Here is a 12,345-nt window from a genome sequence, read left to right on the forward strand (position 1 = left end):
CAGAACAATCTCCAGGTAATTAAAGATTAAACACATTTCTAAATACTGAATGGCTCGAAGATAACATCTCAAAAGGTGTATTTAAAACTCCATAGAATGTAATAACTAAAAATATAACACATCAAAATATGTAGCATGCAGCTAAAGTAATGCTAACAGGGAAATTTACAGTACTAAATGCCTACATTAGAATGAGGAAAAGTCTAAAGTATTATGTGCAAAAATTCTCCATAAAATATTAGAAAATTGAATCTAGCAATGTATAAAAAGAATTATGCACAATGATTTATTTGGGATTTATTCCTAGGACACAAGGGCTACATAAGGGATCTTTGTGGTTATGGAACTCTTCTGTATCTTGACTGTGTTAATGTCAGTATGCTTATGGTTGTGTTGCAAGATGTTAGCATTGTAGAAAAATGGGAGAAGAGTACACAATCTCTTTGTGCTTTTTCTTACAACTGCATGTGACACTACAATGATCTCAAAAACTAAAGCACCTGTGGATGCTGACTGTAATTCAGTTCAACCATCAATCTTTAAGCAATGTTATGTTAGAAAGACTGACAGAGTTGTGGTTGTTGATACTCAGGAGTAAGACTCCCCAAAACTGGGGTCTGAGATTGTTCTTAGAGATTTCAACTTTATGAACCACACAAAATGAGCAGAAGATGAAATACACAAATTTTCCAAAAAATCAGTATGATTGTTAAACATGTAAGACTAGACTATAACCTGACAGAACCCACCTATTTAAAGAAAGGACATGTGGCTCAGAAGGGTGGTCGAAGCAACCATGCTAAGGAAGGAACAAAGAAAGCACACAGCATCCATCCCAGCTCCTTCCCCAAGAAAAAGAAGCTTTAGCCAAATCTATTTCTAATACCCTGTTGGTAAGGCATCTGCATGATGGAGGCAGAAACACAGAATTGTACTCATTGGACTTTAATTATTACAGTCCTGCTGTCTCTCCTGGAGTGCATAGTATATGAATGAAAATATTTAGAAATCCACATTAAACTTGCATTAGAAAACTGAGGACAATAGCTGAAATTAATGGTTAAACACATGTCTGACTTTGCTTTTTTCCTCTAAGCCAGCCAAGATCACAATCGTATATTCTTTCTTAAGCTTTTTCTTAAGTCCTTTTCTGTTTAAATGAATAAAATGACATTATGGTTAAAAAAAAAAAAAAGAAATATACCCTTGTTAAACACTGATATTTTGGGTGTTATTACCACAGTATATTCCAGCCTATCCTTGCAAAAGGGTTACCATTAAATTTAAGTGCAAAATATGAAGATAGCATAAATATGAAGATGATCACAGGAAAATGCCGTATTTTAAAATTTCTTGTTACAGTGGCAATTCTGTTAATCAGTTCCACTCAAATGATCAAGGATCCACCATAATGGTAAATAAGCAAATGGTTAAAATTAGCCTTAAGAATGAGGGTGCATAGGGTGTGGTGAGTTTCTGGAAGAAATATTCAGCAGTTGGAGCAAACCTTATCTTAGGCTGACTCTTCTGCAAGCTGATAAAATTGCATAGGCAGAGGAGCTTCAGAGAATTGGAGTGAATGGTTGAGGACAAAGAAGCTCCGAGGAACCTGAAAATCCCTTCTCTATCAGCACCACCACTCTTTATAAAACTCCTCATGGGATTGAAGCTGGGTGATGCTATCAGTGTGCCAAGACAGAGGCAAACACATATTCATTATTTTTTCAACATGTATCTCATTTCATTCAACTTATTTATAATTGTGGACAGTGGCCTACATAGGGATGATAATCAGGGCCTGCTTCTACATGAACCCCAGCTTAATACCCAATATTCTGTGATTTGTAGGCAACCACATAAATTATCAAATGTGGGCAATCGAGAGTGAAAGAAGAAGTGATAATTATGCTGGGAAAACATGTCAACAAGGAGGTATATGGTCATCCTGTTAATAGTTCCTGGGCCCTTAATACTGGTATTAAAAGACAATTTTGATAATTTATCTAATAATTGTTCACTTTTAATGTATTAGCATAGAGTCCTTCATAGGATTTTTATCATGTCATTTATATTTACTATTCTTAAAAAGATTCCAAACAGCATGTGTTTGTACTATCTCTTTTCTTTCTTGACCAGTCTTGCCAGAGGTTTTTCTATTTAAATGCTTTTCAAAGAACCACTTTTGGCTTTATTAATCTTTTCTATTATACTATTTTTGTTATATTATTTCTTATTTGTATAATTCTTATTCCTTCTTAGAATGACCTTTGTTGTGTTTTGATTTTTGTCTTTTTTTTTTTTTTTTTTTTTATTTTTTTTTTTTTTTTTTTTTTTTTTTTTTTTTAGTTGAGTACTTAAAATTTTCAATCTCTCTTCATTGTAACATAAAAATTTAAGGCTATGTATAGTTCCTTAGGCACATTCCATAAGTTTGAAATGTCATCCTTTCCTCCCCAGGTTCTACCTACAAAGAATAATTCTGTTATTGATATTTTTGTTTGTTCTTTCGGTGTATATGTGTACTCATTTCTTTTGAGTTTATATATATAAATTTGGAATTGCTGAATTCTAGGACGAGTATAAGTTCATCTTTAGTACCATTTCCCCAAATAAGTTGCATCAATTGACACTTCCACCAGTAATATATGATACTTCCATGTTTTGCCAGCTCTTGGTACTACCAAATATTTTCATTTTAGCCTGTGAAGCTTGTGCACTTGTATATGACTAGTACCAGTATTTTGATTTGTACTTTTCTGATGACTAATGAGCTCTAGCACTTTCATATATGTTTATTACTTTTGGATAATGTTTTCTGTGAAGCGCGTATTATTTTTATTTTTACCATTTTTATATTTACTGAATTGTCTATTTTTATTTTTACTGATTTGTAGGAGTTTCTAAAACATATGATGATTTTTCTCTTTCTTTTTTTTTATTATACTTTAAGTTCTTGGGTACATGCCCAGAATGTGCAGGTTTGTTTTATAGGTATACATGTGCAATGGTGGTTTGCTGCATTCATCACCCTGTTATCCTCATTAGATATTTCTCCTAATTCTATTCCTCCCCTATCCACCCACAACTTGCTGTCTCTCCCCTAGCCTCCTACACCCCAAGAGGCCCCTGTGTGTGATGTTCCCTTCCCTGTGTCCATGTGTTCTTGTTGTTCAACACACACTTATGAGTGAGAACATGTGGTATTTGGTTTTCTGTTCTTGTGTCAGTTTGCTGAGAATGATGGTTTCCAGCTTTATATGATGATTTTAATATATATATATATGTATATATTTATTTATTTATTTATTTATATTATGATTTTTAAATACAAGAATTGGAAATATCTCTCTTACTCTGTGATTTGCCTTTTTTTCTACTAGTAATGTGTTTAATGATGCTGCCAATGACAGAAACATAATTTTTTTTATATTAATGCAATCAGCGAATTAATCTTTTTGTTTAAACTTGGTGCTTCTTGTGTTCAAGAAATCTTTATCAGCCCAAGTCAGATAGGTTATATAGGTCCACCATATAGGATATCAACCCAATATCTTATATTAACAGTGAGAAACTTTATTGCTTTATCTTTAACATTCAAGTATAATCCATCTGTAACTTACCTGTTGTGTATAATATGAGGAAGTACTGCATAACTATTTTTTTCGTATGGTTCTTCAATTGATCCAGTGCTATTTATTGGAAAAGGCTTCCTTCTCAGCTATTGTAATGTACTGGCAATGTTGTTGTTATCAAGTGACCATATATGCATAGATTTGTTTCTTGCACCTACATTTTGTAATATTTCTTTACTTATCTATTCATACACAAATGTCAGTTGGCTTTAATTGCTGTAATTTTGTTATAAATATTTATATCTGATAGTATCAGTCTTCCAACATTTCTCAAGATGCTTTTGTTATTCTTGGACCTTTGGAATTGTATCTAATTTTAGAGTCAATTTGTCAAATTTCTAAAACAAAAAAATCCCCACAAAATCTGCTTGGATTCTGATTTAGATTTTACTATTTGTGTAGATCAATCTGGGGGAATTACTTTTTGCAACTGTTAATCTTCCACTTCATGAACATGATATATCACTCCTTTTATTTAGGTATTTAATTTTGTTTAGTAATGTTTTTTAGTTTCCCATGTCGATATCATACACATCTTTAATTAGATTTAAACCTAGCTATTTACTTTTTCGATAGTTGTAAAAAATATCTTTTAAAAAATCTCATTTCCAAACATTTGTTCTGAACATTCAGACATGCGATTGATTTTATACATTTATCAGAAGAGATTACTCAATTTTGTTTATCCATAGATTCCTTCAAATTTTCATTAGCATAATGTCATGTGTGAATAATAACAGTTTTATTTCTTCTTTTCTAATCCTTATAATTTCATTTTGTTGTTGTTGTTGTTATTGCACTGGCTAGGACTTCCAGTACAATACTGAAAAGAAGTGGTGATAATAGACATTATCTCATACTAAATCTCAGGAGAGAAGCTTTCAACATTTTAACATTTTTTGATGGGGATTTTGTTGGGTTTGGTTTGTTTATTTCTTAGATAGGCTTCTATTTCTCTTTGCTAATTTTTTTTTTTTTAAGAAAAAAACATAAGTGAGTTTTTCACCAATGTTTTTTCTGCATCTAATTTGATGATATTATGATTTTCTCTTTTATTCTGTTAATTCTAATAATTTTTTATTAATTTCTTTTTGAGTCTATAACAAATTATGTGGATTTGTAAATACTTTATTAAAAATAATTTACATATGATAAAATGCATTCATTTTAAATGTACATTTTAATGAATTCTGAAAATGTGTACACTTATATAACCAACACAACAATCAAGATACAAATATAGAACATTTTCCAAACTTATCTTCCCTATCAATTTTCTTTGGCCTTAGCCCCAAACAACCACTGATCTGGTTTTTGTCACCATAGAGTAGATTTATCTTTTCTAGAGTTTCATAGAATGGAGTTATACTGTATGTATTCTTTTGTGTCTGGCATCTTTTGCTCAGCATAATTTTTTAAGAGTCTTCCTTGTTGCCTATATCAACAGTTCATTCTCTTTTTGTTGTGGGATAATTGACCATTATTTAAATATACCACAGTTTGTTTATCCATTCACCTGTTGATGAAAATTTGAAGTTTTGAGCTATTGTGAACAATAGATAGGAAAGATTTAGAGAAATTATGGCCTCCAAAAGCAACAGTAATCTAACTTTCCTATGCTTACAGAAATAATAATACAAAATGGGTACATATATACATAATAGAAATAATTACTCTAGAATGGTTTCCTTTTTTTTTTTTTTTTGGTTCTGCAAGTTGTGTTTTTTAATTTTACAATGCACCATAAACATTTTTCCATGTAATAGGTGAAAATTTGCTACTGAGAACACCATGTTGCATTTGGGTCAAAAGGCTGCTAGTAACAGGAGGGATGCCTAAAGTATTACCATAAGGTTAAAGCACATGGTCTGGTATATGCCTGCCAGGGACACTACACATAAGGAATGTCTTCAGTGTCCCTTCGTGGGGCCCTGCAGCCACCCCTGAACTCCCTTGGACCTCTAGGGTAGAAGGGGTTCTGTAAATTTCTTTGCATCCACAAATACGCCCCCAATTTCTGTTTGCTTTTTTCTCTTCTCATCCTCCACCTTAGCCATATTGTCAAATTCTCTTATCATGTCCTCATTGCTTAAATTCATATCCTGTATGGCCTCTTTATACTCCTTGAGGTAATGAGCCAGCCTCTTATTTGTTTTTCTTTTGGCTTTCCTGGGTACACCATCCTCCGCTGGGCGCTTCCCTGCAGCCCTTGTTTGACACTCTGGCTCTCCCTCTCTCTCTGGTTTTCTCTCTCTCTCTCTGATCCTCCCTCCATCCCTGCCTCTCCCTCCTTCTCTGACTTTCCTTCTTCTTTTGCCTTTTCCTCACTCTATGGCTTTTCTTTATCCTTTAACATTTCTTCATCTCCTGTCTTGCCCTTGTTTTCTGTCTTTCCCTCATTTTCTAACTTCTTGTCTTCTAGAGTACAAGCTACTTCTGGCTTTCCCTCGTCCTGTGGCTGTTCTTCATTTTCCATCTTTCCTTGGTTTGAAGGCATTCCTTCATTTTCATTTTCATTCTTAAATTTAACTTGTATTTTAAGTTCAGGGGTACCCATTCAGGTTTGTTACATAGGTAAGAAACCTGGGGTTTGTTGTACAGATTGTTTTGTCACCCAGGTATTAAGCCTATTAGTTATTTTTCCTGATCCTCTCCCTCCTTCCACCCTCCATGCTCTGAAAGGCCTCAGGGTATGTTCTCCTCTTCTATGTGTCCATTTGTTCCCATTATTTAGCTCCCACTTATAAGTGAGAACATGCAGTATTTGGTTTTCTGTTCCTGTATTAATTTGCCAAGGATAGTGGCCTCCAGCTTCATCCGTGTTCTTGCAAAGGACATGATCTAGAATGGTTACCACTGGAATATAAATTCCATGAAGGCAGTCTGTCTTGTTTACTAATATATCTTAAGTGTCTGTATTATAGTTCATGCTCATTAAATGTTGAAAAAAATTAATGAAATAACTTTGAAGATTTTTTTATTTTTTTTCCATCTCAGGTTTTTATTTTGTCTCAAAGTTAAATTAGTTCATTGTATTTTATAGTTTTAAAAGACAAAGTATAAAAGGAAGAGTGTTTAGAATTGACTCCATAGTGAAAACCATCCACCCTACATTGAGCATTTTATTTCTTATTTTATGGGTTTAAAAAAAATCATGAGTGGGTTCAAATCATGAGGACCAGGGATGAGAACTTTAATTTCAATATTTCTAGGCTAAAACTTTTTATTATTGATAAAATTTCTGAATATCATTGATTTACTGAAAGCAATGTTATTCTTTATTATTGTCAGTACAACTTTTCTAGATTTGGAAAATGGGAATAAATTCCCATGTTATTTATTTTCCTAGGCACTCCAACTTCTATTATGCATTTTGTCAAGCTGAGCAAATATCAGAAGTCTCTGCTTACAGCAAACATATTAAGAGTTTCCAAAGATATAAAGATAAAAGTCAGGAATAGGAATAGAAAGAGATAGAGTCTCATCAATTTATTTTTAAGCCATTATCTGATTTATTTATAACTTCTAGGCTCTGGGTGTATAAACTTAAGAGCTTTAAACATATATGCTTATATGAGATACTGTGATTTTCCTCAGATGATATAAATTGATCGGAAATTCAGTGTAGCATATATTTTATGATATGGGCATGAAAGTGCAAGTGTCATGTGTTCTGGCCTCAGGAAAATGTCAAAATAGTATTTCTTTTATTAGATTGGACTCAATTAAATGAACAAACTTTCATTGACATTTTTAATTAAAACTTTTATTTTGAGATAATTATAGATCCTCATGTGGTTGAAAGAAATAGTACAGAGAGATGCTGTATACTCTTCACTAAGTTTTCCCCAATAGTAACATCTTACAGAAACAGTGCCATATCACAACACAGATATTGACACTGATATAGGAAAGATGTAACATAGTTCCATAACAACCAGATCCTTGGTATCACCTTTTATAGCCACATCAGCTTCCTTCCTTAATGCTCGCAACCAGTAATTTGTTCTCCATTGCTCTAATTTTGCTACTTTTAATTCAGAAATAAATAAATAACAGTATCTTTGTTTATGGTTGATTTTTTTGTTTTCTATAGAAAATCTCAAGGAATCAAGACAAAGCCTCCTAGAATTAATAGATAGGTTCAGCTCAGCAGGGCTGTAAGATAGAGACCAATATATTAAAATTAATAGCATTTCTATATACTAGCAGTGAAAATCTAGGCACTGAAATTGAAAATACAATACCATTAACAATTGCTCCAAAAAAAATAAAGAAAAGAAACAGGTATGTTTCTGTTATGGGAATCACTGTGCTAAAGTGCTATAGAGCATCCTGCTCTGAGGTGAAGAGGGAAACAAGCAAAGCCTAGGCTATTTCGGGAAGTTCCTTCCTATCTCAAAATGTTGCATTCCCAGTACATTCTACAGTTATTCTGAGATCTATGGGCAAAAAAAGGAGAGAAAGGCTGGGTTAGCACAAGGCCATCTGAGGACTATCCCGTAGCCTTCATAGTTTTCAATAAGAAATCTGTTTGACATTCAAATTGCTCTTCCTCTATTGTTAAGGTGTTGTTTTCCTCTGGTTACTTTCAATTTTTTTTTTGTCTTCACTTTTCAACAGTTTAATTATGATGGTTCTGGAAGTGATTTATCTGAGTTAAGCCTATTTGATATTTCCTCAGCTTCTTGAATTTGTATGTCTATGTTTGTTGACAAATTTTAGAAAATTTAGCAATTATTTTCCCAATATTTTTGTAGTCTCCCCTCTTTCTTCTCTAGAATCATAACTATTACATCTTTTGTTATATGCCTAAGGCTATCTTAGATGCCCGAGGCTATGTTCCATTTTTTTTAGTCTATTTTTTCTCTGTAGTTCAATTCGGGTAATTCTGTTGTTCTAATTCCCAATTCATTAATATTTTTTCTCTGCACTCTTCAAAGGACATCTGCCACTGAGTCTATCCACTGCATTCATGACATTCTTAATTTTAGTTATTGTATCTTTAAATGTCAAGATTTCCATTTGATTCCCCTTTATATCTTCTTTCTTTACTAAGACCTTCTATATCCTTGTGTACGCTTTCGATTTTTAAAAACATTGTTTCAATTGTGTTTATAATTGCTTATTGAAGCACTTTTATCATGGCTACTATAAAATCTTTGTCTTTATCACAATGTTGCCATCTATTGATTGTCTTTTTAAATTTAATTTGAAATCTTCTTGGTTCTTGACTGAATTTTTTGAGTGAAACTTGTACTGTTAGGGAATTATGTTTTAAGAGTTTAGATCTTAATTAAACCTTCTGTGTTAGCTGTTTTATTGTATGGCTCTGACAGAGGAGCTGACATCAATCAAAAAGGTCAATAGGCTTTGCAGAGCAATGGTCTTTCAGCCCTCAGGGAAGATAGGAGGAGTTGCTCAAAAGAGTTGACTGACCCGCACCTCAAGTCTATAGAGGGGATAGGGTGACTGCCTCAGGTGGCAGGAGGCAGGAGGTACATGGTATGAAGAATGCCTGCTGCCTCCTGCCACCCTCAGGTTCTATAGACAAGAGGTAGCACTGCTGATGGAACATGAACAAGCAATAGCCAACACATGAGTCCACACACGTGGCTAAATCTCAGAGTTAGTAGTGGGACTTTTATAGACCAAAGACCTGAGCTCATTCTGTGTCTACTGTGAGTGAAATGTTATCCAAAGTCTTAGGCCAGGACCATTCTATCTGCTTGCTCTCCCATTATCCTGCAAAAGAAGAATGCTGATTGTTCAACACCTGCCTATGAGTGAGAACATGTGGTGTTTGATTTACTGCTCTTGTGTCAGTTTGCTGAGAATGATAGTTTCCGGGTTCATCCATGTCCCTACAAAGGACTTGAACTCATCATTTTTGATGGCTGCATAATATTCCATGGTGTATATGTGCCACATTTTCCCTGTCCAGTCTATCATTGATGGGCATTTGGGTTGGTTCCAGGTCTTTGCTATTGTAAACAGTGCTGCAGTGAACATTCACATGCTTGTGTCCTTATAGTAGAACAATTTATAATCCTATGGATATATACCCAGTAATGGGATTGCTGGGTCAAATGGAATTTCTATTTCTAGGCCCTTAAGGAATTGCCACACTGTCTTCCACAATGGTTGAACTAATTTACACTCCCACCAACAGTGTAAAAGTGTTCCTATTTCTCCACATCCTCTCCAGCATCTGTTGTCTCTAGATTTTTTTTAATTACATTTTAGGTTTTGGGGTACATGTGAAGAACATGCAAGATTGTTGCATAGGTACACATGTGGCAGTGTGATTTGCTGCCTTCCTCCCCTTCACCTATACCTGGCAATTCTCCCCATGCTATCTCTCCCCACCTCCCCACCCCCCCGTCCCTCCCCCATTTCACCCCAACAGACCCCAGTGTGTAGTGCTCCCCTCCCTGTGTTCATGTGTTCTCATTGTTCAACACCTGCCTATGAGTGAGAACATGTGCTGTTTGATTTTCTGGTCTTGTGTCAGTTTGCTGAGAATGATGATTTCCAGGTTCATCCATGTCCCTACAAAGGACACAAACTCATCATTTTTGATGGCTGCATAATATTCCATGATGTGTTGTTCTCCTATAAGGACACATGCACATGAATGTTCATTGCAGCACTGTTTACAATAGCAAAGACCTGGAACCAACCCAAATGCCCATCAATGTTTCTAGAATTTTTAATGATCACCATTTGAACTGGCGTGAGATGGTATCTCAATGCAGTTTTGATTTGCATTTCTCTAATGACCAGTGATGATGAGCATTTTTTCACATGTTTGTTGGCCTCATGTATGTCTTCTTTTGTAAAGTATCTGTTCATATCATCCACCCACTTTTGAATGGGCTTGTTTGTTTTTTTTCTTGTAAATCTGTTTTAGTTCTTTGTAAATTCTGGATATCAGCCCTTTGTCAGATGGGTAGATTGCAAAAATTTTTGGACACAGGGAGGGGAGCACTACACACTGGGGTCTGTTGAGGGTAAATAGGGGAGGGACAGTGGGGGGTGGGGAGTTGGGTAGAGATAGCATGGGGAGAAGTGCCAGGTATAGGTGAAGGGGAGGAAGGCAGCAAATCACACTGCCATGTGTGTACCTATGCAACAATCTTGCATTTTATTCACATGTACCCCCAAACCTAAAATGCAACAAAAAAGACCATATTTGTAACATTAAAAATGCATAAAATTCACAAAAAAAAAAAAGAAGAATGCTGAGCAATGACAGAAATTTCTCAACAGACTTCCCCACTGGAACCTGATATAGGTCCGGGACAACACCACTGGTTCAAGTCCCAGAGCTCGCCTCACCCCATGTGGATGTTAGAGTCTTGGAAAGGAGAAAGCGTGTTGGAGCCCAGGTGGCTGACACTCCAGGATTATGTACTCTTTCCAGGGAGCATTATTGATCAGTACCAGGCACTAGAGGAGACTTGGAACATTTTGAAAAAGGCACTCCAAAGAGTGGGGACCCCCTGAATATTTACCTCTGTGGGCAGAACCAATCCTAGATTTTAGTTCTACTTCACTCCTGACAAGCTGTATGCCTTTGGATAAATCATTTAATCTATGAGGTAAAGTGATTGACTCAATGATCAGTCATATAGCAAATTAATTGGAAAAATCTCAACCTTCTTGGTATGTAGTAATCAAATTGAGTCTCACTTGAGTTAGTTAGCTTTGATCTTCAGCCCCTCACCTCTGAGCAGGGTGGAAATGAGGGAAAGGCTGTCATGAGAATCTGTGGAATAAGCACTCCTGGCACTGGATTCAGGAGATTTCTTCCCTCCGCAGACAAGGCTGTACACAGACAGGGCTCACTTTGGGCATATTATGCCCAAAACCTTCTTGCTGAATTTTAAGATCAAAGAGAAGGCCCTGGACTGACTTGGAATTTGCCTAAAGTAGAGAATAAAAACTTTAGCCTTAAATTACAAAGCCCCTAGAGGGAGAATGAAATTTAAGTATTCCGGTTTTCATAGGAAACATCATCCCTCGGGTGAGACAGATAATATGCCTTAAGTTCATATAACACACCTTATTTGGACTCCAAATTCAGAAGCAACTTTCTGATTAGGATTTGGTCTCCTCCGTAGATCTGCCCTGAGGGCACTCTGTGACAGCATATTTCTCATTGTAATTTAACAAATTGGCTTTCTGGTTCTATGCTTTGATCTCAGAGAACTTGGTTAATGTGTGGCAGCCCCCTGAGAGACAGTATTACATTAGGAATGCCAGTAGATTTACCCTTATGAACCTATTAACCTGAAGCTCCATGCTGTATGCCTGAATCATAGAGCAATAAAGCATTATTGGCATTGATACAGTCTTGGATAAAAGGAGCAGTTGTATATTTAAATTTTGTTTTTCTATATGCTTCTACTGTATGGATTCTTATTATGTGGATAAGCTTTAGGCAGTCTGAGAGTCTCTTTATTTTGAATGTAAAGTTTGAGTGTATGTATGCATGTTTTCTCTGAAGAGTGTTAGTAGTTTTTATCAGTACAGTAGTCCTCCCTTCTCCACAGGGGTTACATTTCAAGACCCCCCAGTGGATGCCTTAAACCATAGATAGTACTGAACCCTATATATACACCATATTTTTTCCTAGACATACATACTTATGATAAAGTTTAATTTACAAATTAAGCATAGTAAGAGACAACAATAACTAAAAAATAAA

General features: G+C 35.2%; 1 pseudogene across 1 annotated transcript; it reads right to left on the reverse strand.

Moving 5' to 3' along the window:
* Nucleotides 1-5,325: 5,325 nt before the first annotated feature.
* On the reverse strand, nt 5,326-11,939 carry LOC108311489 (annotated as a pseudogene). The gene is made up of 3 exons (XR_001828229.2): nt 11,910-11,939; nt 11,484-11,561; nt 5,326-6,150 (listed from the first exon to the last, which is right to left on the reverse strand). The product of XR_001828229.2 is annotated as a transcription elongation factor A protein-like 4 (transcript).
* Nucleotides 11,940-12,345: the final 406 nt, after the last annotated feature.

This window comes from Cebus imitator, unplaced genomic scaffold, assembly GCF_001604975.1.
Source record: "Cebus imitator isolate Cc_AM_T3 unplaced genomic scaffold, Cebus_imitator-1.0 Scaffold117, whole genome shotgun sequence".
Lineage (NCBI taxonomy): Eukaryota > Metazoa > Chordata > Mammalia > Primates > Cebidae > Cebus > Cebus imitator.